The 26,455-nt window shown below is 41.8% G+C and overlaps 1 protein-coding gene and 1 non-coding gene across 18 annotated transcripts in view; one reads left to right on the top strand and one right to left on the bottom strand.

The window, feature by feature from the left end:
• Positions 1-26,455, top strand: part of RAF1 (Raf-1 proto-oncogene, serine/threonine kinase) — an 80,412-nt gene that overhangs the window by 17,019 nt on the left and 36,938 nt on the right. For 3 of the 17 annotated variants that reach the window (XM_054681493.2, XM_063806612.1, XM_063806615.1), the window contains exon 2: positions 23,997-24,089. The exons of 9 other annotated variants lie outside the window; for them this stretch is intronic. The gene's annotated coding sequence lies outside the window, so the exon portion shown is untranslated. Of the gene's footprint in view, positions 1-20,595; positions 20,688-23,996; positions 24,090-26,455 lie in introns of all 17 variants that reach the window. 5 more of the 17 variants (XM_016940496.3, XM_016940497.3, XM_054681496.2 and 2 more) reach the window with 2 other exon arrangements.
• On the bottom strand, positions 14,258-14,358 carry LOC112208857 (small nucleolar RNA U13). Its single transcript, XR_002943409.1, has one exon. It is a non-coding gene; the product is annotated as a small nucleolar RNA U13 (small nucleolar RNA).

The raw sequence follows: 26,455 nt of genomic DNA, 5'->3' as shown, positions 1-26,455 counted from the left end.
TCGATCTCCTGACCTCGTGATCTGCCCGCCTCGGCCTCCCAAAGTGCTGGGATTACAGGCGTGAGCCACCACGCCTGGCCGGTAATGAAGATTTTAATAATGACTTTAAAAACCAGGCACAGTGGCTCACTCCTGTAATCCTAGCACTTTGGGAGGCCAAGGTGGGTGGATCATTTGAGGTCAGGAGTTTGAGACCAGCCTGGCCAACACATTGAAACCCTTTCTCTACTAAAATCACAAAAATTAGGCCGGGCGTGGTGGCTCACACCTGTAATCCCAGCATTTTGGGAGGCTGAGGCAGGTGGATCCCGAGGTCAGGAGTTTGAGACAAGTCTGGCCAACATAGTAAAACCCGTCTCTACTAAATACACAAAAAAATAGCCGGGTGTGGTGATGTGTGCCTATAATCCCAGCTACTCGGGAGGCTGAGGCAGGAGAATCATGTGAGCCCGGGAGGCGGAGGTTGCAATGAGCCGATATTGTGCCATTGCACTCCGGCCTGGCAATAGTGTGAGACTCTGTCTCAAAAAAAAAAAAAAGACAAATACAAAAATTAGCAGGGCGTTGGTGGTGCACACCTGTAGTCCCAGCCACTCAGGAGAATGAGGTAGGAGAATTACTTGAACCTGGAGGCAGAGGTTGCAGTGAGCTGAGATCGTGCCACTGCACTCCAGCGTGGGTGACAGAGGAAGACTCCACCTCAAAAAAAAGACTTAAAAGAAACCGGTAATATCGTTATTATATTTCTGCCTGTCTTAATTCTTTATCCATTTGCTGTAGATTATAATGTTAGCTGCATGAATGAAAGATTATATTTTTCCAGCTACTCAGGAGGCTGAGGTGGGAGGATTGCTTGAGCCCAGGAGTTTGAGACTACAGTGAGCTATGATGAAGCTACTGCACTTCCAGCCTAGGTGACAAAGGGAGACTCCGTCTCTAAAAAACAAAGATTTAGATTTTTGATACACCATCTATTAATATATTATTTAATCAGTAAAAAGAAAGGATAAGTTATAAAAAAGCATTAAGAATATGACTGCTCTAATGAATTTAAGCTAAATCCTTTGTTGTTTAGAAGTGAAGTAAAAATCTCTTAAATATGAAGAAAAATTTTAATTGCTTGTGATATATAAGACATGGTATATACAGTCTTTTTCTTTCCCCCACACAGAGGTCTGATGCATTATTTACAAACAATATTTATTTAAAAGTAATGTAATAAGCCAGGCACAGTGGCTCATGCCTTGTAATCCCAGCTCTTTGGGAGGCTGAGCTGAGACGCTGCTTGAGGCCAGGAGTTCGAGACTAGCCTGGGCAACATAGTGAGACACCCCCCTCACCCCGCCCCACCTCTACAAAAAAAAGATTAAATAAATACAGTACAGTACAATAATTAGGAACTCTTCTAGATAGCTCTTAAACTTCCAGCCTGGGTTTTTCTGAGTTCAGTGCCTAAAACTCTTAACCACTACATTACTGTATTCCAAAAATTAAGTCCTAGGTTTCAAAGTACAGATCAACTGTGAAAAACAAACAAAAATTTTAAAGGTAATAGTAACATCATTAAACAATAAAAATTTCAAATCCTATTGTACCATTCAAATCAGTGTATTATAATGGAAAGAGATGTAAAGTCTGAGTATCTGAATTTTTAATTTTGCTTCTCTTAAATTGTCACTAAACCTTTTGAATTTTACTTTTTTTCTTCATCAAAAAAAGGGGTAGTATGAATAATACCTGCTTTAGCCTGCTTAATTCTAACAGTTCTGTGAGATAATGGAAAGATGAGCTGAATAAATTGTAAAGCTGTGTTAAATTCTGAGTTCTCTTGACTAAACTTTTTTGAGTCAGAACTACACAAAAAGCATTGCTGGGTTCTCAGAAGTTAGGTTTTAGGTAGATCTAAGAATCTCTTAAAACCTTAATACCAAAAGGCTGGCTACCTTAGATATTTTTGTCCTGCCACCATATATATATATATATATATATATATATATATATATTTTTTTTTTTTTTTTTTTTTGAGACTGAGTCTCGCTCTGTCACCAGGCTGGAGTGCAGTGATGCGCTCTTGGCTCACTGCAACCTCGAACTCTCTGGTTCAAGCAATTCTTCTGCTTCAGCCTCCCGAGTAGCTGGGATTACAGGCACGTGCCACCATGCCCAGCTAATATTTTGTATCTTTAGTAGAGACGAGGTTTCATCATGTTGGCCAGGATGGTCTGGCTCTCTTGACCTTGTGATCCACCCATCTCCGCCTCCCAAAGTGCTGGGATTACAGCCATGAGCCACCACGCCTGGCCACCTTAATATTTTTGAGTGAAATATAGTATTTGAGGAAAAACTCAAAAATGAGGTTTTTCAAAGTGCCTGATTATAATGATTGATTTGCTAAGGCGTTTTTGAAGAAAACTTAAAAATGTCCATGCCTGAAGTATTTACATTGTTTATTGCATGTGGGTGTTTCCCTACTCAGAAAGGGCAATAGGAAGATTTGACTGCTAGGCCTTGCTAAGCAAAAGGATAGAGCCAAGGGATAGGGCAAAACAAAATCATCCTTAACCCTAAGTTTGTCCAGCTGCTTCTTGACTCTCTTTTGGACAGAAGTTTTAGGACTTGTAGTTCTTCTACACTTAACTCCTGAGAAGCTTGCTGCATTAGTCAGAATTGTGATAATTCTTACCACTGTCCAAAGGAATCTAATCTCATTTTTCGGGAGAGTAGTTGCGGCAGTACAATCCATGAGAAAACTTAAGTGGGTGTTCTAGTTTGGCTTACTTCTCTAGACGTTGATAAAATAACATTTTCACTGAAACATTTATGCCTCAGATTTAGCTTTAATGTGACAGATGTACCTTAAAATATTAGGATTCAAATCACTTAAAATGATACCCTAAGTACAGGTAGTAACTTTTTAATAATTGTAGTCTCTCCAGATTTGACTTGTCCCGAAGCTACTTCATTGTACTTTGTATGTGTGCTGCTCCCTAATAATCTTGCACCTTGAACATAGTTGTGCTTTCTTATTTTTTACAGGATATGATAAACTGAAAAAAACCAGCAAAACCTTTCCAGGGTTTTTGAAAGTTTGTTATCTAATTTATAGTTTATTAATCTGGTACTACTTAACTTATTTTTAGAAATTCTCTGAATGCAACAATTCACTGAAGTTATTTCTAGAGGTGGACCACAGGGTGAGAAGGCTGAAATGACTGTTGAGTTGAAAATGCCTTTATCACAACCCTATATTCTTCTGGATTATGAGCATCAGAATAAATTATACAAGATTCCTATGTAAGATCACTTCTCAGCAATTTATTGGGAATTGCACAAGGAGGTAAACTGGATTTCTTTTTTGTTTTTATTTTTATTTTTTTTTTTGAGACAGAGTTTTGCTCTTGTTGCCCAGGCTGGAGTGCAGTGGTGCGATTTTGGCTCACTGCAACCTCTGCCTTCCGGGTTCAAGCGATTCTCCTGCCTCAGCATCCCTAGTAGCTGGGATTACAGGCGCCTGCCACCACGCCTAATTTTGTATTTTTAGTAGAGATGGGGTTTCACTATATTGGCCAGGCTGGTTTTGAACTACTGACCTCAGGTGATCCACCCACCCCAGCCTCTCAAAGTGCTGGGATTACAGGTGTGAGCCACTGCACCCGGCTTCTTTTTAATTTTTAAACAAGTCACTTTTTGGCAAATATAGTATGGCCCCTATAGTTACTCTTTTCTTACTTTGATCCTTAACATGTTTGCATACCCAAGAGTGTTGTGCCTGCTATATAATCTGTTTCTTAGCCTGATGGTGCTTTGTGTAGATTGAGATATGAGGATTATGGGATTAGTGCTCAGAACTCTGCAAGCTCTCTGGAAATACAGTACACCTTTTTGCCTTAGCCAGCAGAATGTTTGTGAGTTCTGTGCTGAAGCCTGGGGGTTGAGTGGTAGATATTGTGCTTTTATCTGTCATTTGATTTGTTGCCTGAGGACAGAGATGCAGTGTTATGGGTGGGAGTTGTGTCTTGCCTTACCAGTGTTTAGACTTTTTAAAAGATAATGGATCTTACTTCTTGAAAGAATAGGAGATGAAAACCAATGTCCTCTTGCTTCTGTTCTTCTCTTTCTTCATAGCTTTCCACTTGGCATATAGCAGAAAACTCTTTGGCTATATTTGGTGCATTTTGTTGGTGGAATTCCTCAAGAATGCATTCTTGACTTTTTTCTTTTTTTTTTTCTGAGACAGAGTCTTGCTGTATCACCCAGGCTGGAGTTACAGTGACGTGATCATGGCTCTCTGCAGCCTCAACTTCCCTGTTAAGGCATCCTCTCCCCTCAGCCTCCCACCCCGTGGCCCTGCCCCAATAGCTGGGACTACAGGCCCATGCCACCATACCCAGCTATTTTTTTTGTGTGTGTGTGTGTGTGTGTGTGTGTGTGTGTGTGTGTGTGTGTGTGTAGAGATGGTGTCTCCCTGTGTTGTCTGGACTGTCTATAAAACTTGACATTCAACAGTCTCTTGTTTTTATTCATTGAGAAACTGGCTTCATCCTTTTACTGAAATGGGAGAAGTGTTATTTATCTTACTGTTTTTTTAATTAATTAATTTTTTTTTTCCTGAGATGGAGTCTCGCTCTGTTGCCCAGGCTGGAGTGCTGTGGTGCGATCTCAGCTCACTGCAAGCTCTGCCTCCTGGGTTCACTCCATTCTCCTCCTGCCTCAGCCTCCCGACTAGCTGGGATTACAAGCGCCCGCCACTACACCTGGCTAGTTGTTGTGTTTTTTTGGTTTGTTTGTTTGTTTTTGTTTTTTGGGGTTTTTTTTTTGTATTTTTAGTAGAAATGGGGTTTCACCGTGTTAGCCAGGATGGTCTCGATCTCTTGACCTCATGATCCACCCGCTTCAGCCTCTCAAAGTGCTGGGATTTACAGGCATGAGCCACTGCGCCCGGCCTAAATTAATTAATTTTTTTGAGACAGAGTTTTGCTCTTGTTGCCCAGGCTGGAGTGCAGTGGCACGATCTGGGCTCACTGCAACCACTGCCTCCTGGGTTCAAGCAATTCTCCTGCCTCAGCGTCCCGAGAAGCTGAAATTACAGGTGCCTGCCACTATGCCCAGCTAATTTTTCTGTGTTTTTAGTAGAGACAGGGTTTCACCATGTTGGCCCAGCTGGTCTCGAACTCCTGACCTCAGATGATCCACCTGCCTCAGGCTGGGATTACAGGCGTGAGCCACCACACCGGGTTCCTATGGGACTATTTTAAGTTAACATCCAGGAATCTAAACTACAACTAGCATTACGTAGTTACGCTTAAGAAAGCATTTTTGGGGCCGGGTACGGTGGTTCACATGTGTAATCCCAGCACTTTGGGAGGCCAAAGCAGGTAGCTCACTTGAGCTCAGGAGTTCAAGACCAACTTGTGCAACATGGTGAAACCCTGTCTCTATGAAAAAAGCAAAAATTAGCCGGATATGGTGGCACATGCCTGTGGTCCCAACTGCTTGGGAGGCTGAGGTGGGAGGATCCCTTGAACCTGGGAGGCAGAGGTTGTAATGAGCTGAGATCGCGGCACTACACTTTAGCCTGGGTGACAGAGCGAGACCCTGTTTCAAAAAAGAAAAAAAAAAACAACAAAACTTTTTTTTTGGGGGGGACATGTCCACCAAATATTTGGAAATTGTTATATTTCCTGTAAGTGGAACTATTTTTTCTCCATATCTGAAATCTTTCTGTACATTCTTTTTTTTAATACTTTAAGTTCTAGAGTACATGTGCACAATGTGCAGGTTTGTTACATATGTATACATGTGCCATGTTGGTGTGCTGCACCAGTTAACTAGTTAACTCATTGTTCACTTTAGGTGTATCTCCTAATGCTATCCCTCCTCCCTCCCCCCACCCCATGACAGGCCCCGGTGTGTGATGTTCCCCACCCTGTGTCCAAGTGTTCTCATTGTTCAATTCCCACCTATGTGTGAGAATATGCGGCGTTTGGTTTTCTGTCCTTGCAATAGTTTGCTCAGAATGATGGTTTCCAGGTTTATCCATGTCCCTACAAAGGACATGAACTCATCCTTTTTTATGGCTGCATAGTATTCCGTGGTGTATATGTGCCACATTTTCTTAATCCAGTCTGTCATTGATGGACATTTGGGTTGGTTCCAGGTCTTTGCTATTGTGAATAGTACCACAATAAACATATGTGTGCATGTGTCTTTATAGCAGCATGATTTATAAGCCTTTGGATATATGCCCAGTAATGAGATGGCTGGGTCAAATGGTATTTCTAGTTCTAGATCCTTGAGGAATCGCCACACTGACTTCCACAATGGTTGAACTAGTTTACAGTCCCAGCAACAGTGTAAAAGTGTTCCTATTTCTCCACATCCTCTCCAGCACCTGTTGTTTCCTGACTTTTTAATGATCGTCATTCTAACTGGTGTGAGATGGCATGTCATTGTGGTTTTGATTTGCATTTCTCTGATGGCCAGTGATGAGCATTTTTTCATGTGTCTGTTGTCTGCATAAATGTCTTTTGAGAAGTGTCTGTTCATATCCTTTGCCCACTTTTTGATGGGGTTGTTTGATTTTTTTTCTTGTAAATTTGTTTAAGTTCTTTGTAGATGCTAGATATTAGCCCTTTGTCAGATGGGTAGATTGCAAAAATTTTCTCCCATTCTGTAGGTTGCGTGTTCACTGTGATGGTAGTTTCTTTTGCTGTGCAGAAGCTCTTTAGTTTAATTAGATCCCATTTGTCAATTTGGGCTTTTGTTGCCCTTGCTTTCGGTGTTTTAGTCATGAAGTCCTTGCCCATGCCTATGTCCTGAATGGTATTGCCTAGGTTTTCTTGTAGGGTTTTTATGGTTTTAGGTCTAACATTTAAGTGTTTAATCCATCTTAAATTAATTTTTGTATAAGATGTAAGGAAGGGATCCAGTTTCAGTTTCTACATATGGCTAGCCAGTTTTCCCAGCACCATTTATTAAATAGGGAATCCTTTCCCCATTTCTTGTTTTTCTCAGGTTTGTCAAAGATCAGATAGTTGTAGATGTGTGGTATTATTTCTGGCGGCTCTGTTCTGTTCCATTGGTCTATATCTCTGTTTTGGTACCAGTACCATGCTGTTTTGGTTACTGTAGCCTTGTAGTATAGTTTGAAGTCAGGTAGCATGATGCCTCCAGCTTTGTTCTTTTTGCTTAGGATTGTCTTGGCAATGCAGGCTCTTTTTTGGTTCCATATGAACTTTAAAGTAGTTTTTTCCAATTCTGTGAAGAAAGTCATTGGTAGCTTGATGGGGATGGCACTGAATCTATAAATTACCTTGGGCAGTATGGCCATTTTCACGATATTGATTCTTCCTACCCATGAGCATGGAATGTTCTTCCATTTGTGTCCTCTTTTATTTCGTTGAGCAGTGGTTTGTAGTTCTCCTTGAAGAGGTCCTTCACATCCCTTGTAAGTCGGATTCCTAGGTATTTTATTCTCTTTGAAGCAATTGTGAATGAGAGTTCACTCATGATTTGGCTCTCTGTTTGTCTGTTATTGGTGTATAGGAATGCTTGGGATTTTTGCACATTGATTTTGTATCCTGAGACTTTGCTGAAGTTGCCTGTCAGCTTAAGGAGATTTTGGGCTGAGATGATGAGGTTTTCTAAATATACAATCATGTCATCTGCAAACAGGGACAATTTGACTTCCTCTTTTCCTAATTGAATACCCTTTATTTCTTTCTCTTGCCTGATTGCTCTGGCCAGAACTTCCGACACTATGTTGAATAGGAGTGGTGAGAGAGGGCATCCCTATCTGGTGCCAGTTTTCAAAGGGAATGCTTCCAGTTTTTGCCCATTCAGTATGATATTGGCTGTGGGTTTGTCATAAATAGCTCTTATTATTTTGAGATACGTTCCATCAATACCTAGTTTATTGAGAGTTTTTAGCATGAAGGGCTGTTGAATTTTGTTGAAGGCCTTTTCTGCATCTATTGAGATAATCACGTAGTTTTGATTTTGGTTCTGTTTATATGATGGATTATGTACGTTGAACCAGCCTTGCATCCCAGGGATGAAGCCAGCTTGATCCAGCAGCACATCAAAAAGCTTATCCACCGTGATCAAGTTGGCTTCATCCCTGGGATGCAAGGCTGGTTCAACATATGCAAATCAATAAACGTAATCCATCATGTTCCTGTACATTCTTTTGCATTCTACCTGACCTTATGTATGTTTAAAAACACATTTTTACATTTCTTTTTTTGTATTTTTAGGCCGTGTTGGCCAGGTTGGTCTCGAACTTCTGACTTCAGGTGATCCGCCCATCTCAGCCTCCCAAAGTGTTGGGATTACAGGCATGAGCCACCATGCCCATTTTTACATTTCTTGAGCAGGAGCCCTGTAGTTTAAAAGTCCCCTTTATTTTCAGCAGTGTACATTTAAGACAAATCGGATGTGTGAGTAGGTAGAAAATATTTACTGTTTACTGTGACAGAACAGATGAACAAGAATGTATTTGGTTTTATTTGTAATATAAAACAACTGTGAAGGGAATGCCAAACAATAGTAAATCAAACTTTGGAAATACCTCTGACGTAGAATTCTATAGTAGCTTTAATTGGGTATTATTATCAGCTGGTCTGTTTGGGATTTGTTTGATGAACTGTTAGATGACTGACTGCCAGCCAATCATTATCCTGGCTGCTCCTTAGCTGACTGCCAGTCAACAATTACTCCATGCTGATTCTACAGTTTTTCCACAGTTGTCAGTGTTCTAGTTCTGAGTATAGTCTCTTGGCATAATGTGGTTCATAAACGACTGCACTGATAACTTTTGTTAGAACTCACCACTTGCCAGATAGCCCAGATGCCATATGTTACTCATTCAGTAAATAACTCTTAAGAGCCTGCCAAATGCTAGATACTTAAAGGCAGTGGGTTATAAGGGTGAACTGAACTTAGCTTCTTAGAGCATACTACCTAGTGGTATAGGCAGTCAATAATCATTGAGTAGGCAAATACCTAATATTATTTCAAGTGGTGATAAATTATTATGAAAACCATAAAGCTGAGTAAAGAGAAGAATGATGGGGAAGGGCAGGATACACTTGAACCAGGGTGGTCAGGGGAGGTCCTGTTTGATGGGTAACGGGCCAGGCCATCATGAAAGGTCTTGTAGGTCACAGTTAAAGAATTCGAGTGCTAATTTGAGTGTAATAAATAACAGATAAAGGGTATTTAATAATATGTCCAAATTTGTGTTTTTTGTTTTGTTTTGAGACAGTCTTGCTCTATCGCCCAGGCTGGAGTGGAGTAGTGCAATTTCGGCTCACTGCAACCTCTGCCTCTCGGGTTCAAGCGCTTCTCCTGCCTCAGCCTTCCGAGTAGCTGGGATTTCAGGTGTGTGCCACTACACCTGGCTGATTTTTGTATCTTTAGTAGAGACAGGGTTTCACCACATTGGCCAGGCTGGTCTCGAACTCCCTGACCTCAGGTAATCCATCCACCTCAGCCTCCTGCGAGCCACTGTGCCCGGCCTCCATTTGTGTTTTAAGAACACAATGACTGTGCTCCATAGAGGACAGATTGCTTTCAAATGTTAATAGAGATGGAGGCGGGTGGATCACCTGAGGTCAGGAGTTCCAGAACAGCCTGGTCAACGTGTCGAAACCCTGTCTCTACTGAAAATACAAAAATTAGCCAGGTGTGGTGGCATGTGCCTGTAGTCCCCGCTACTGGGGAGGCTGGGCAAAAGAGTGAAACTCCGTCTCAAAAAAAAAAAATGTTAATAGAAGCAAGACCTACAAAGATGTACATATGCATATATACAATACTCTGTATTCAGTTTCTGGAAGTTCGTGAATTCACTGAAGTTCTCAGAAGTTGAAAGATTGAAGTTAACCCCATACCCTAGTTCCTAGGTGATAATCTAGTTCCCAGGTTTACTAGTGAGTATAATACACTTAAAAATTGAGCGAGTTCAGCTTTTCACTTGAAGATTTTGTTCTACTAGCGGAGGTACACAATTTTTGCTAACTTAGAATGTTTTTTATATGCCGGACTCTAAATTAGGTGCTTTATATACACTATCTTATTCATTCTTCACTGCAATTCAGTGAAGTTTGTACCATTATTATCTTTACCCTAGATCCATGGAGTTGCCCAAGTAGTGAAGCTGGATTTCAAACTCAGTACCTGTTCTTTTATCTACTAAACCAAAAGTGTTCAGTATAGTCTCCAGGGTATGTAGTATGTAATGAAACTGTTGTTGCCGCTGCTGTTCATTGATGTAGCAAATATTTTTTCTTTCTTTCTTTTTTTTTGAGACAAGGTCTTGCTCTGTTACCCAGGCTGGAGTGCAGTGGCATGATCTCAGCTCACAGCAGCCTCCACCTCCCAGGCTCAAGTGATTCTCCCCTCTCAGCCGCCCAGGTAGCTGGGACTACAGGTGCAAGCCACCATGCCTGGCTAATTTTTGTATTTTTTGTAGAGAAGGGGTTTCGCCATGTTGCCCAGGCTGGTCTTGAACTTCTGGACCCAAGTAGTCTTCCTCATCTCAGCCTTCCAAAGTGCTGGGATTACAGGCATAAGCCACCGCACCTAGCCTGTGTAGCAAATGTCCCTTTTTTTTTTTGAGCAACCATGCTTACTGCATTTTAATGTAATCAATCAGTTTTTTTTTTTTTAAGATATACAGTCTTGTTATGTTGCCCAGGCTGGTCTTGAACTACTGGGCTCAAGCGATTCTTCCACCATGGCCTCAAGTGATTCTCATTTCTCAGCCTCCCAAGTAGCTTGGTGGTATGTACCACCAAACCCAGCTATTTTTTTTTTGTATTTTTGAAATGGAGTCTCGCTCTGTCGCCCAGGCTGGAGTGCAGTGTCGCAGTCTCAGCTCACTGCAACCTCTGCCTCCCGGGTTCAAGGGATTCTCCTGCCTCAGCTTCCCAAGTAGCTGGGATTACAGGTGCCCACCACAATGCCCAGCTAATTTTTGTATTTTTAGTAGAGACGGGGTTTCACCACATTGGCCAGGCTGGTCTGGAACTCCTGACCTCAAGTGATCCACCCACCTCGGCCTCCCAAAGTGCTGGGATTGCAGACATGAGCCACCACGCCTGGCCTAAAAACAACATTATTAATTTTTTTTTTTTGAGGTGGAGTCTCGCACTTTCGCCCAGGCTGGAGTGCAGTGGCGTGATCTCGGCTCACTGCAAGCTCTACCTCATGGGTTCACGCCATTCTCCTGCCTCAGCCTCCTGAGTAGCTGGGACTACCGGTGCCCGCCACCACGCCTGGCTAATTTTTTGTATTTTTAGTAGAGATGGGGTTTCACCGTGTTAGCCACGATGGTCTCAATCTCCTGACCTTGTGATCCGCCCGCCTTGGCCTCCCAAAGTGCTGGGATTACAGGCGTGAGCCACCGCGCCCAGCCTAATAAATTTATAAAGTAATCTCTCTCTCTCTTTTTTTTTTTTTTTTTTGGAGCTGGAGTTTCACTCTTTTTGCCCAGGCTGGAGTGCAATGGCACGATCTCGGCTCACTGCAACCTCTGCTTCCCAGATTCAAGGGATTCTCCTGTCTCAGCCTCCCAAGTAGCTGGGATTACAGATGTGTTCCACCACACCGGGCTAATTTTGTATTTTTAGTAGAGGTGGGGTTTCACCATGTTGGCTAGGCTGGTCTCGAACTCCTGACCTTACATGATCTGCCCACCTCGGCCTCCTGAAGTGTTGGGATTACAGGTGTGAGCCATGGCCCCTGGCCTTTTTTTTTTTTTTTTTTTTTTTTTTTTGAGACAGGGTCTCCCTCTGTCACCCAGCCTGGAGTACAGTGGCAAGATCCCGGCTTACTGCAACCTCCGCCTCCCGGTTTCAAGCAGTTCTCCTGCGTCAGCCTCCTGAGTAGCTGGGATTACAGGTGCACAGCCCAGCTAATTTTTGTATTTTTAACAGAGACAGGATTTCATCATATTGCCCAGGCTGGTCTTGAACTCATGAGCTCATGCAATTCACCCACCTTGGCTTCCCATAGTGCTGGGATTACAAGTGTGAGCCATCGTGGCTGCCCTAGTAGAAAGTCTTAAAGAAGTATTAAACATATACTAGCACCTAACTGAGACTTTTTCCTTATATCAGTTTTAGTTTATATCTTGCATACATATCTCTTATAATCATTTTGTAAACCATGAATAGTATATATCCCCTGCTTTGGGAAACACTGTGGTGCTATACTATTTTATTAATGTTGTTCAGCTACCTGGAGTATCTGAAGACCTAGCACAGGTTTTACCATTCACCTCCTCCAAAGGGGAGAGAATATACTTAAAGGGGCTAACTTTGAAAATATGGGCTATTTCCTTCCCTTCTCTGTTACTCCTTCCCTCTCTCTGCTCTTCCTCCAACCACTTTCCTCCCTTCCTCCCTCCCTGGCACTCTCAAGAAAAAAGGCCATTATGTAGATGATAGTTGGAAATTGCTAGAAGGGGTCACATAATTATGGATTCTTGTATCCGGTGCACAGTTGTCACCCAGGGATTTCCCTCCATTGGCCTTCTGGAGATTTCCTTCGCTTCTTTCCTATGCTGGATGTCCCGTTTCCTATATCCTAAGTCTTTCTCTTGCTATATTCCTGTAACAAATCCCTTGAGAAAGGAATTACGGGCCAGGCGCGGTGGCTCAAGCCCGTAATCCCAGCATTTTGGGAGGCCGAGGCGGGTGGATCACCTGAGATCAGGAGTTTGAGACCAGCCTGGCCAACATGGCGAAACCCCATCTCTACTAAAAAAAAAAAAAAAATTAGCCAGGCATGGTAGTGTGTGCTTGTAGTCCCAGCTACTCGGGAGGCTGAGGCAGGAGAATCGCTTGAACCTGGGAGGCGGAGGCTGCAGTGAGCAAGGTCATGCCACTGCACTCCAGCATGGGTGATAGAGCAAGACTCATCTCAAAAAAAAAAAAAAAGAGAGAGAAAGGAATCATGGAGGTTCAAATTTTTGTAATCATGAATGTCAGAAAATATCTCTCTAGTTCTGTCCCTCACTGATAGTTTTGCTGATTATTGTAAATTGGAGATAGTTTTCCTTCAGAATCTAGGAGGCTTTGCTCCATTATGTCTTCTAGTGTTGTTGAAGAGTTTGAAGTCATTCGGATTCCTGATTTTTTTTGTTTTTTTTTTTTTGAGAGAGTTTTTACTCTTGTTGCCCTGGCTGGAGTGCAATGGCGCAATCTTGGCTCACTGCAATCTCTGCCTCCTGGGTTCAAGGGATTCTCCTGCCTCAGCCTCCCAAGTAGCTGACATTACAGGTGCGCACCACCACACCCAGCTAATTTTTGTATTTTTTAGTAGAGACAGGGTTTCACCATGTTGGCCAGGCTGGTCTTGAACTCTTGACCTCATGATCCGCCCGCCTCGGCTTCCCAAAGTGCTGGGATTACAGGCGTGAGCCACTGCGCTGGGCCTGTATTTTTTTTTTTTTAACTGTAAAAGTTTATAGAATCTGGTCCTCCATTATTGTGATATTTAACGTGTTAGGCATTCGATAGGCTATTTTAATCTGATAGTTCAAGTTCTTTCATTGTGGATTTTTTTCTTTTTTCTTTTCCTTTCTTTTTTTTTTTTTTTTTAATTTCCAGACAGGGTCTCCCTCTGTTGCCCAAGCTGGAGTGTGGTGGCACAACACAATCACAGCTCTTGGCAGCCTCGACCTCCTGAGCTCAAGTGATCCTCCCACCTCAGCCTATACCTGGGAGTACAGGCGTTCGCCACTGTGTTGGAATGATTTTTATAATTTTTTGTAGAGATGAGGGTCTTACTGTGTTGTCCAGGCTGGTCTTGAACTCCTGGGTTCAAGTGATCCTCCTGCCTCACCCTCCCAAAGTGCTGGATTACAGGCCATTGTGGGTTTTTTTCTCTGTGTGTTTTGGTCTTTATCATCCATATTCGAGGGTTTCCTAAAAAGTCTGATATTCCTTTGCAACCTCTTTATTTTTTTAAAAGATAAGATTAAAAACAAATTGGAATCTTTGGGTGCATGGATGAGATTTGTTGTCTTTGAGCTTTATTGTAAGGTAAGGGAAACTAAAGATTTTAGTTTCTTTGAGTTTGGTTGCCCCACTGGGGAAAAGGGGTTTCTGCAGTCAAGGATTCAGTAAGTGTAGTTTGCAGAACAGTATTCATACTCTCAACTGGGTCTGGAATCCTCCAGTCAAGAGATCCTCTAATTTACCTTCTCCAGGAATATAAGCCTGGGACTACTTTTTTTGTTTTTTCCTCTTCATGTCAGATGGGTAATGTGTCCATGTCATTACAAGGTTTGAAGAAGGCACATCTCACACATGAGTGTGAAAACTCAATCATGCTTATAAACTACAAAAGGATCAGCCTGGGACTGAGTTTTAGAGAGTTTCAGAGTTTCAGAAGAGTTTCAGAGAGCTCTTCGGGAACTAGGTTGTTGAATTCTACTTTTTGTCAAAGGGGTATAAAAAATAGAAAATAGTCTCTTTCTTTTAAGTTGCTGATGGAAAGCTGACTAATGTGGAATTCTTAGAAAGATTATACCCACTGTTGTTGGTTGCCTTTATCAATCTGTATCTTTACCTTCTCTAAACTTTTAGAAGGCTTTGTCACTTAAGAAAGATGAGGTAGTAGCACAACCCTCCTTTTCCAGGTTAAACCTACTTCTCCCTGCCCCAAAAGATCAGAAAAAAACAGACAGTGATCCATTGCTTCAGAGAATAAGTTTATTTTGACAATTCACCCAAGCCTACTCTTTTTTTTTTTTTTTCGAGACGGAGTTTCGCCCTTGTTGCCCAGGCTGGAGTGCAACGGTGCAATCTCGTCTCACTGCAACCTCTGCCTCCCGGGTTCAAACAATTCACCTGCCTCAGCCTCCCGAGTAGCTGGGACTACAGGCATGCGCCACTGTGTCCAGCTAATTTCTGTATTTTTAGTAGAGACAGGGTTTCACCATGTTGGCCAGGCTGGTCTCGAACTACTGACCTCGTGATCCCCCTGCCTTGGCCTCCCCAACTGCTGAGATTACAGGCGTGAGCCGCTGTGCCCTGCCAAAATTAAATAATTTATTATCAAACATTTAAAATTAAATTTGAAGGAGAATATTGTGATACAGTATTTGGATTGAGAGTGTAATTGTGTAAAAGTACATGGGTATGTGGAAAAGGATTAGGGCCACAGCCCCAAAGTCGCCATTACTAAATAGAAAAAGGTCAATTTTGAACAGATGTACCTCTGCAGAGATGTTGCTCAGCTAGCAGGAAAACTTCTACATGTGAATTAGAAGGATCCCCATCCTTCATGCTTATGCTGTCTGTATACCAGACACATAGTCTAGCAAGTGAAGCATGAGCTGAATTTCCACCCTCTCTCATCTCCTGTGGTGGGTGTTCTTCTGTGGGATAGAAGCTATAACAGTATCGTTTACTCTGTGTTAGGTGCAATGCTAAGTGCTTTACAAACACTACTGAACAATTTTGTTTTGTTTTGTTTTGTTTTTGAGATGGAGTCTCACTCTGTCGCCTAGGCTGGAGTGCAGTGGCGCGATCTCGGCTCACTGCAAGCTCCGCCTCCCGGGTTCATGCCATTCTCCTGCTTCAGCCTTCCGAGAAGCTGGGACTACAGGCGCCCGCCACCACGCCCAGCTAATTTTTTCGTATTTTTAGTAGAGACAGGGTTTCACCATGTTAGCCAGGATGGTCTTGATCTCCTGACCTCTTGATCCGCCTGCCTCGGTCTCCCAAAGTGCTGGGATTACAGGCGTGACCCACTGCGCCTGGCCACTATTGAACAATTTAGTAACAACTCAATTAGATAAATAATATCTTTATTTTACAGTTCTTCTGCCCAGACATCTTCTGAACTTCATAATTCTATATCTAACTGCCTATGTCATTTATTTTTAATATAGTGAGCCACCACACCTGGCCAGTTTTTAAATTTTTTTGTAGAGACTGAGTTTTGCCATGTTGCTCAGACTGGTCTCGAACTCCTGGGCTCATCCGCCCACCTTGACCTCTCAAAGTGCTGGGGTTACAGGCATGAGTCACTGAGCCTGGAACAATCCTTTTAAGATTTAAGCCTGGCCAACACAGTGAAACCCCATCTCTACCAAAAAATACAAAAATTAGTCAGGCGTGGTGGCACGTGCCTGTAGTCCCAGCTACTCAGGAGGCTGAGGTGGGAGAATCGCTTGAACCCAGGAAGCAGAGGTTGCAGTGAGCAGAGATCGTGCCACTGCACTCCCTCTGGGTGACAAAGTGAGACCCTGTCTCCAAAAGAAAAAATCTAAGGTAGATTGTGCCTTTTGTGCCTTTCCTCTGCTCAAGACCTTTCAGTGGCTTCCCACTTCACTCAGTAAAAGGCAAAAAGTCCTTTTAATAACCTACAAGGCATTATGTTACCCACATTGTCCCTGCTCCCCTACATTGTACTCAACTCTATGATCTTTTTACCATTCCTTGTACAAAGGATTTTCACTGGCTGTTCTTTCTACCTGGAATGTTGTTCTCTCAGTTATCTGCAAGTCAGACTCACTGATTTCCAGGTCTCAGCAGTTACCTCTTCATTGAGACCTACTGTGACCTCACTATGTAATTGCAGTCTGCCTCCCTTTCCCCAGCACTTATCACCCACTATCATAGAATTTACTGTGAATGCCTCCAGCAGAAGATAGGCTTCTCTTATGATCATGGATCCTTGTGTTTTGTTCCCTGAGGTAGCCCAAGCATCTTGAACAGTGCCTGGTACATAGTAGGCACTCAGTAATGTTTATTGCATGAATAAGTGATGAAAATTGGTATATGGGAAAGGTAAGCAATTTGGTGAAAGGCCAGGCCATACAGCTAATAAAAGGTGGAGGTAGATTTTGAACTGATAGTTATTTATTGTGCCTCTAATATTAGAAGATGATACCCAAAAAAATGTGTTAGGATTAGTAAAATTGTGAGTAACTTCCCCTTTATCCTCCTTCCCAAATTTAGTTTTTGTTTTATTGTAAGTAAAAATATAATTAGGCCAGGTGTAGTGGCTTACGCCGATAATCCTAGCACTTTGGGGAGGCTGGAGGTGGGAGGGTCACTTGAGGCCAGGAGTTCAACACCAGCCTGGGCAAGATAGTGAGACTTCGTCTCTACAGAAAATAAAAAATTAGCTGGACTCAGTGGTGTGCACCTGTAGTCCCAGCTAATCAGGAAGCTGAGGCAGGAGGATTGCTTGAATGTGGCTCAAGGCTGCAGTGAGCCATGATCATGCCACTGCACTCCAACCTGGGCAACAGACCCAGACCGGTCATGCCTTAGAAAAATAAACAAATAAAAGTATAATTAGAAACAGATTATCAGAGTAGAGGAAAGAGCCAGATACCAGGAAGCCAGAGTAGGCTGCCACAAGGTTGAAATCTGTCACCTCATCTTAGGAACCGCGTCTCCCACGAATGCACGGATCTTAACATATGTGATGGTGTGATGAAACCCTGGTGAGATTTGTGAATATTCTGAATACCATGTAACCTTGGACATTTTTACTTAACCTTTATGGTCCATAGATTCCTCACTCTAAAATGATAAGTTCTCTTATAGGGGGTTGTTGGGAGGATTAAAAGGGATATTGTATGTAAAGAACTGATAGATAATAAGCATTCTGTATTAGCTAATACATTAGCTAATATCATTATTGTTGCTGCTGCTTAGTTGGTACAGAGTTTTAAGAAATTTATTTTTTGGTGGATATATCTTGTTGCCTAGTGAGTTTTAGCGAGTACCAAAATAGAGAGCAAACACTTATTGTTTTTGTTCAGATAGCCAAACAAGCTTTGTCAAGTGTTTGTGTTTTTTCATGGACACTTGCTTGTGGTTCTAATTTTATATTACATCTTAAACAATAGCCAACTTTTTGTAATTATTTACATAAATTTTAATATTTAACATGTGGATTCTACAACTACCATTGTTTCATTGGTTTTGTATTTTTGGTTGACTTCTATGGGTCAGTTGATTTAAAATGATCCATAGGAATTATGATACAACTGTCATGATATTTAAAAATTAGTGAACTGGCTGGGTGTGGTAGCTCATGCCTATAATCCCAGCTGAGGACAAGCTGGTGAATCACTTGAGGTCAGGAGTTTGAGACCAGCCTGGCCAACATGGTAAAACTCTATCTCTACTAAACATACAAAAATTAGCCAGCATGGTGGCTCACACCTGTAGTCCTAGCTACCTGGGAGGCTGGAGGGGGAGGATCACTTGAATGTGGGAAACAGAGGTTGCAGTCAGCCAAGATTGCACCACTGCCCTCTAGCCTGGCCAACAGAGTGAGACCATGTGCCCCGCCCCCGCCAAAAAAATAGTCTCAGGTTCATCATACTTATATGAATAGAAGTTACTGCCAGTGTATCCATTAAAGTATCTTCTACTTTAAAGTAGAAATTTGAATGATAAATAAGGTCACAAAATAACTTACAGTGCCTGAGAAAAGAATGATAGTATAATATACTGAGATTTTTTTCTTATTAACACGATAATGAAATACATGAAAACTAGTAGAGTTACATGAAGTAGGAAAAATGACTTTTTAAAAACTTTTTTTTGTAGAGTAGGTGTCTAACTGTGTTGTCCAGGCTGGTATTGAATTCCTGGGATCAAGTGATCTTCCAGCTTCAGCCTCCCAAGTAGTTGGGGCTACAGGTGCATGCCACCACACCCGGCTAGTTTTTAGATTTTGTAGAGATGAGGTCTCATTATTGCCAAGGCTGGTCTCAAACTCCTGGGCCTAAGTGATCTTCGTACCTCTGTCTCCCAAAGTGCAGGGATTACAGCCATGAACTACCGCATCTGGCCAGGCTGTAAGCCCATTTTATAACTTGAATGTAGAAATAGTTTTACACTCTAACTTTTTAATTTTTGAGACGGAGTTTCACTCTTGTTGCCCAGGCTGAAGTGCAGTAGCTCACTACAACCTCTGCCTCCCAGGTTCAAGCGATTATCCTGCCTCAGCCTCCGGAGTAGCTGGGATTACAGGCACATGCCATCACACCCGGCTAATTTTTGTATTTTTAGTAGAGACGGGGTTTTGCCATGTTGGCCAGGCGGGTCTCAACCTCCTGACCTCAGGTTATCCACCTGCCTCGGCCTCCCATAGTGCTAGGATTACAGGCGTGAGCCAGTGTGCCTGGCCACACTCTAACTTTCACATAGGGAATAAGAAATATTCACATAGGGAATAAATGCAGTTGAGAGATTATAGAAAGATACGGCTTTGAAGAATTTACACCATAACAGTCATGAATTGCTTGATTAAAGCAAATATATCCTCAAAGTCCAGGTGGCAGAATGATGCATGAAGCTAATGAAAGGCAATTTTTTTTTGGTGAACCTAGGGAACCTACCACCCTCAGAAATAATGTCGACCAGAAAAAATAGTTGTAGAGAAGTTTATATAAATTCATGATTGATAGATATAGAGTAGGTGACTACAGAAAGCTAAGATAACTGGCAATTATGAGTCATCCCTTTTTTTTCTATCCTAAAACGTCCCCTGGTATCTTTCAGAGACTGATTTTGGGGTTAGGCCCATATAGTAATTTTTTAACGGAATAGTAGCCAAAGTAGAGGAAGGCAAAACAGAGTAGAATCTAGGCCTTTTGATTTTTGAAGCATTCTGTGATGATTGGTAGGGGTGACCAGGGGAAGTCAGGAATCCAGAGAGAAGTAGCTTGGAACCAGGTAAACCTAATTTCTGTACTAGACTAGAATAATTTGTATTAAGTAAATTGTAGGCTTCTGAAATAATTTATATGGTTTAGATATCATGATAAATTATGAATACACTATGTCTTCTCTGGCATGTGAAAGGTAAATGTTTCGCCTATAGAATACAAGTTCCCAGACTGTCTTACCAAATAAATGTTTAAAGCCTGGGAACTTTTGTGGTAATAAAAGTTTTTACTACTATTTTGTATATATGAAGAGTTTTTTTCTTTTCTTTTTTTTTTTTTTTGAGACAGAGTCTCGCTGTCACCCAGGCTGGAGTGCAGTGGCACAGTTTTGGCTGACTATAACCTCTGCCTCCTGGGTTCAAGCGATTCTCCTGCCTCAGCCTCCTGAGTAGCTGGGACTACAGGCGTGCAGCACCAACCCTGGCTAATTTTTGCATTTTTAGTAGGGACGGGGTTTCACCATGTTGGTCAGGCTGATCTCGAACTCCTGACCTCAGGTAATTCACCTACCTCAGCCTCCCAAAGTGCTGGGATTACAGGCGTGAGCCACCCCGCCTGGCGAAGTTATCTTTAAAAAACAACAAAAAAAAAACTTTATCATTGAGCAGAAATGTGATTTTACAATTAGTTTCCCTATAAACTTTTTGTTACCAAAGTATCATCAAATTACATACTTAACAATATTCTTTTTTTAAATGCCTTTTTTTTTTTTTTAGACAAGGTCTCGGTCTGTCGCTTTGGCTGGAGTGCAGTTGTGTGATCGTGGCACACTGCAGCTTCGACCTCCTTTGCTCAAGTGATCCTCCCACCTCAGTCTCCCAAGTAGCTGGGTCTACAGGTGCATGCCATGACACTCAGCTAATTTTTGAAATTTTTTTGTACAGATGGGGTCTTGGTATGTTTCCCAGAGCTGGTGTTAAACTCCTGGGCTCAAGTAGTCCTCCCATCTCAGCCTTCCAGAGTCCTGGGATTGCAGGTGAGAGCCACGGTGCCCAGCCCATGAACAAATAAAAAAAATTTTTTTTTTAAATGTTTGGTTTACTTTTTTTTTTTTTTTGAGACAGTTTTGCTCATGTTGCTCAAGCTGGAGTGCAGTGGCGCTATCTTGGCTCACTGCAACCTCCACCTCTTGAGTAGCTGGGATTGCTGGGATTACAGGCGTGCACCACCACGCTTGGCTAATTTTTTGTATTTTTAGTAGAAATAGGGTTTCACTATGTTAGCCAGGCTGGTCTCAAACTCCTGACCTCAGGTGATCTGCCTGTCTCAGCCTCCCAAAGTGCTGGGATTACAGGCGTGAGCCACTGCGCCCGGCCTACTTTTTTTTTTTAATGCTTATCTATTTCCTGCAGTATGGTTTACTTTCGATATTATACTACGCATATAGTACTTGGAAGTATTAAATTGTATTGGTATTGGTGACAGATGACACTGACCTTATTCTTAAATTATGGAAAATGACTCGTGTGTGTGTGAAGGGATCTCACTGTGTTGCCCAGGTGGACTTCAGTGGCTCTTCACAGGTGCAGTCATGCACTACAGCCTCGAACTCCTGGCCTCAGGAAATCTTGAGTAGCCTCTTAAGTAGCTGGGGGTAAATATTCTTTCACTTAGACCTTTAGCTAATGTACTGGGGGCAATATTCTTTCCTGGGAGGTCTTGTTTTTAAACCAGTCCTGCCTTAAATTGTTCCAATTTTAGTTCTGTGGCTTTGAGTCTGAGGTAATTTTCAGTTTATTGGTATTAGAAACATTCCTGTGTTTGTGTAGTGCTGGGTGTGAAATGTGAAGTTAAATCTTTAAATAGTTAATAGATACTATTAGATTGCTGTACTTCTGTGGTTTATACTCTTCACTGTGAGAGTAGAATACTTCAAATGCTTGTGCTAGATGTTTTGTCTTTTTAATTTTACAAATCTGTCTGGGCACAGTAGCTCACGGCTGTAATCCCAGCACTTTGGGAGGCTGAGGTGGGTGGATCACCTGAGGTTGGGAGTTCAAGACCAGCCTGGGCAACATGGTTAAACCCTATCTCCACTAAAAACACAAAATTAGCCAGACATAGTGGTGCATGCCTGTGATCCCAGCTACTTGGGAGACTGAGACAGGAGAATCACTTGAACCCAGAAGGTGGAGGCTGCAATGAGCAGAGATTGCGCCACTGCACTCCAGCCTGGGCAACAGAGTGAGATTCCGCCTCAAAAAAATAAATAAAAATAAATTTTACAAATTGATAAAAAAGTTTTTATATTTGTGTTTCCCTACTTTATATATAAACATATATGTTTGTTGGCCTTTGTATTGCTTTTCTGTGAATTTAATTTCCTGTTTTTTTCCAATGTTTTTACTAATTTTTAGGAACTCCTTGTTTTTGTTTTTGTTTTTGTTTTTGTTTTGAGTTGGAGTCTTGCTTCATTGCTCAGGCTGGAGTGCAGTGGCGCAATCTTGGCTCACTGCAGCCTCCACCTCCTGGGTTCAAGCAATTCTCCTGACCTCAGGTGATCCATCCACCTTGGTCTCCCAAAGTGCTGGGATTACAGGGGTGATCCACTGTGCCCGGCCAACATGTCTCTCTTTTTAAATGATTGATCTTTTCCAACATGACAAATTTCTCCATTCATAAGAGACTGCATTTGATTTTAGAACTTATCTGTGGAACTTTAAAAGACCTTTCACATGCAGAAGCTGATTTTCACTTTGGCTTATCTAGTTTTAGTATGTGTCTAGGATGTGTGTGTATGTGTGTCTGTATATACTTTTTTAACATGGGGCCTTTAGTCAGAGAAATTACAGTATTAAAAGCTAGATCTATGCTTATATTTGAAGGTAGTATCAACAGGGTTTCTGATTATCTCCATTTAAGATTGAAGTATGTTGCTGCTATATGATTTTTTTAGAAGATGCTTTTTCCTCCTTGTTTTCAGATGTCTGCCCTGATTTTTCAGATGTTTGCCTTGATAAAGGAATACCTTAGTAGAATTTTCTGTGATTAACAGGTTAGAGTTGTACCTCTCTTCCCTGAGACAACTTGTAGGGCCCTTGAAGCAGCATTGTCTGCGTATTTCAGCATGTTCTGCAAATATGACCTATCGTTTGTATGAGTATGTGCCATGAAAATGGTTAGGAAGGCTGGGTGCAGTGGCTCACACCTGTAATCCCAACACTTGGGAGGCTGAGGCGGGTGGATCACCTGAGGTCAGGAGTTCAATACCAGCCTGGCAAACATGGAGAAACCCTGTCTCTACTAAAAATACAAAAATTAGCCAGGTGTGGTGGTACATGCCTGTAATCCCAGCTACTTGGGAGGCTGCAGCGGGAGAATTTCTTGAACCTGGGAGGCAGAGGTTGCAGTGAGCCAAGATCGCGCCACTGCATTCCAGCCTGGGCAACAGAGCAAGACTGTCTCAAAAAAAAAAAAGAAAAAAGAAAAAGGTTAGGAAACATTAACTTAGCCTGCCTCTTTTTTTTTTTTTTTTTTTTTTTTGAGACAGAGTCTCGCTCTGTCGCCCAGGCTGGTTGGAGTGCAGTGGCGTGATCTCGGCTCACTGCAAGCTCTGCCTCCCAGGTTCATGCCATTCTCCTGCCTCAGCCTCCTGAGTAGCTGGGACTACAGGTGCCCACCACCACGCCCGGCTAAGTTTTTGTATTTTTAGTAGAGGGGTTTCACCCTGTTAGCCAGGATGGTCTCCATCTCCTGACCTTGTGATCCACCCGCCTCGGCCTCCCTAAGTGCTGGGATTACAGGCGTGAGCCCCCGCACCCAACCCTTAGCCTGTCTCTTAAGCTGTAAGTGGTCTTGATATGGAGATAGAAAATAAAATACTATGAATGACAAATAATCTAAAACTTGAATTAAATAAAGTAGGTGTATTTTTATTTTGTCACTTTTTATTAAAAGTTATTGTAGTATATTCTCTACTGAGTACCAGCACTATATTTTGAGTGCCTGCAAGACTTAGAATTCATTGTAAAATTACTGTTCTTGGACTGAGGTTACATTTTAGTCTTATCAGTGGATTCTTCACCAATCAATTGGAATCAGTCAATTCCAATACAGTCTTCCCCCACAGTTGAATATAGAATAAAATCTATTGCAAGCTGGGTGCAGGGGCAGAAGTGTGGCAGGAGTGCTTGAGCCTAGGAGTTCAAGACCAGCCTGGGCAACATAGTGAGACTTCATCTCAATTGAAAATATATATCTATATAAAAAATAAAATTTATTACAGTTCATCTTGCTGGAAAACAAAATACTGTTTTTGTAATTAAATTTTTTTTTTTAAATTTAGAGACGGGGTCTTGCTGTGTTGACCAGGCTGGTCTTGAACTTTTGGCCTCAAGCTGTCCTCCCATCTGGGCCTCCCAAAGTGCTGGGATTACAGGTGTGAACAACTGCGCCCGGCTGACAAAGTATTTTTTAAAGATGTACCACTAAAGGGAGATTTGATTCACATTTGATAGTTTTTGACAGGTCTTTTCTATTTAAAAACATTACTGTTTTTGTAGCATTATTCTGGCTTTTCCCTTAATTTAGTAAATATTTGAGTGCCTTTGTATTCCAGATACTGAGCAAGATTGGCAGGGTTCTGCCCTTATGGAGCAGAAGGAAGGTAGGGGGACTGACTAAAACTTGAAAACTGTCTAACATAAGTACCATGCAGAAAATGAAACAGTATTAATTGGCAGAAGGAGAGCAGGCTATTTTGGCTAGTGTGGTTAGGGAAAGCCTCTCTAAAGAGATGTCTCTTGGGTGGAGACAAGATGTGAAAAAACCAGCTTGCCTGTTTTTGGGGTTTCAGCCTTGCAGGTGAAGAGAAACACGAAGTTCAGAAGTCTTGAGGCACAAAGTCTGGCATGTTATGAAAGAAGGCCTTTAGACGCCTTGTCAGGGAGTTTAGATTTTATTCTGAGTTTTAAAACGGGAGTGACACAATGAGTTGCATTTTAAGCCTGTTCAGGCTGTTACATGGATTATTAGGAGCTGTATCATTTCAGGCTAGTGAGATGCTCAGATGAGTCTGCCTTCTGTCTCTTCCGTCATCTATTTCTCTCTTATCTGGTCTTAAGCTCCTCCATCTTTTCCTTTTTAGTTGGAAAAAAACTCAAAGATCTAGAAAAAGGAGGAGCTGTATGTACTCCTAAAAAGGGACCTCATAGTAACCTGGGGATAGAGTTAGGTAGGAGTGAGTCAGGGCTCAGGTTGAGGCTCTAGAGGCAGGAGGCAGCGAGATCTTGTTCTGTCATCCCCTCTTACAGAAATAAAATATGCCGATAAAAGTTTATAGTGTAATAGTAAAATATAAAAACAAAAAGTAAGTAATGTAGAAAATAAAAACCCTTCACGGTCCTGCTGAAATGATTACTGTTAACACTTTAATTCTAGAGTTCCCCATCCATTTATTTATTTCTAGATTTCCCTCCCTCTTTGTAGATTAATATTAAAGGGTTCAGACTTGTTCATTTTTTGTTGTCTTGGATATCTTTTCCCATCTCTGTATATATGGATCTACTTTATCACGTGGATATTAACATGGCTTATTTAATTCCCTATTGTTAGGTATTTGGTCTTTACCACAGTTTTTCAAGGGTATGAATAGTGCTGCAAGGAATATGCTTACACATGTTTTTATACACTTGTTTTAGGCTTCTGTAGGACAAATTTCTGGAGTAGAATACTAGATCATTCTTTAAGAACATTTCAAACTTTTAATAGATATTACTGTATTCTTTCCCAAAAAGAATGTACCAAGACTATATGAGAATAACTCCATGTTGTGATCTTAAGTTGTCTCTAAACCTCTTTGGTTTTCTTAGCTGTCATCTAAGAATACTAAGTATCTAACCTCCCTCTTGATTTGGGCATGTGATGTGATTTAGCATATAGTGGATATTCAGTTAGAAACTTTTGGTTGAAAACAAGGTTTGGATTCTGTGGTCTTTAATTCTAGGCCATTTCAGCTCTGACTAAAATGATTTGAGTGTTAGTGTTATATATGGGAAGGTAAGGGCTATGGAGTCAGTGCAGCCCAGTTCAGAATCCCAGTTTGCCACTTACAAGCTGTGTGTGTGAGAATTTTCTCAACTGTAAAACGGGGACATAATTCCTACCTAGAGTAATACTGTAAGTATTAAGGTGGATAATGATTGGAATGTATGCTATGTATCCTGCCTCATAATAGTAAGCTTTTAGTAAATGGTAGCTACTGTTAATAATAAAACAAGTTTCTGAAGGAGGAAGGCTTGAAAAGATGGGATTCCTTATCAACCTCAAAGTTTTCTAAAGGAGGAAACCCTACCCCCTTACTTCTGCATGGTTTCTGACCATGAACTGAACTCTGAACTCTGAATGAACTGAACTCTGAACTCTGAATGTTATGGTAGAAAATTCATGGACTTTAAATTTAAACAGATAAAGAATCTGGTTATTTTACCCACTGCTGGGGTGTTCTTGGGCAAGTAGCATGACTTCTGTGTCCAAAAAAGAAAGGGTTTGCAGTGACTGAACCTGTAATCCCAGTACTTTGGGAGGCTAAGGAGAGTGGATTGCCTGAGCTCAGGAGTTCAAGACCAGCCTGGGCAACATAGTGAGAGCCTTTCTCTACCAAAAAAACTGTTCTTAAAAATTAGCTGGGTATGGTGATGCACGTCTGTGGTCCCAGCTACTTGGGAAGCTGAGGCAGGAGAATCATTTGAGCCTGGAAAATTGAAGCTGCAGTGAGCTGTGATCATGTCACTGCACTCCAGCCTG

The sequence above is a fragment of the Pan troglodytes genome, chromosome 2 (assembly GCF_028858775.2).
Source record: "Pan troglodytes isolate AG18354 chromosome 2, NHGRI_mPanTro3-v2.0_pri, whole genome shotgun sequence".
Classification (NCBI taxonomy): Eukaryota; Metazoa; Chordata; class Mammalia; order Primates; family Hominidae; genus Pan; species Pan troglodytes.
This window is presented reverse-complemented; position numbering and strand designations above follow the sequence as displayed.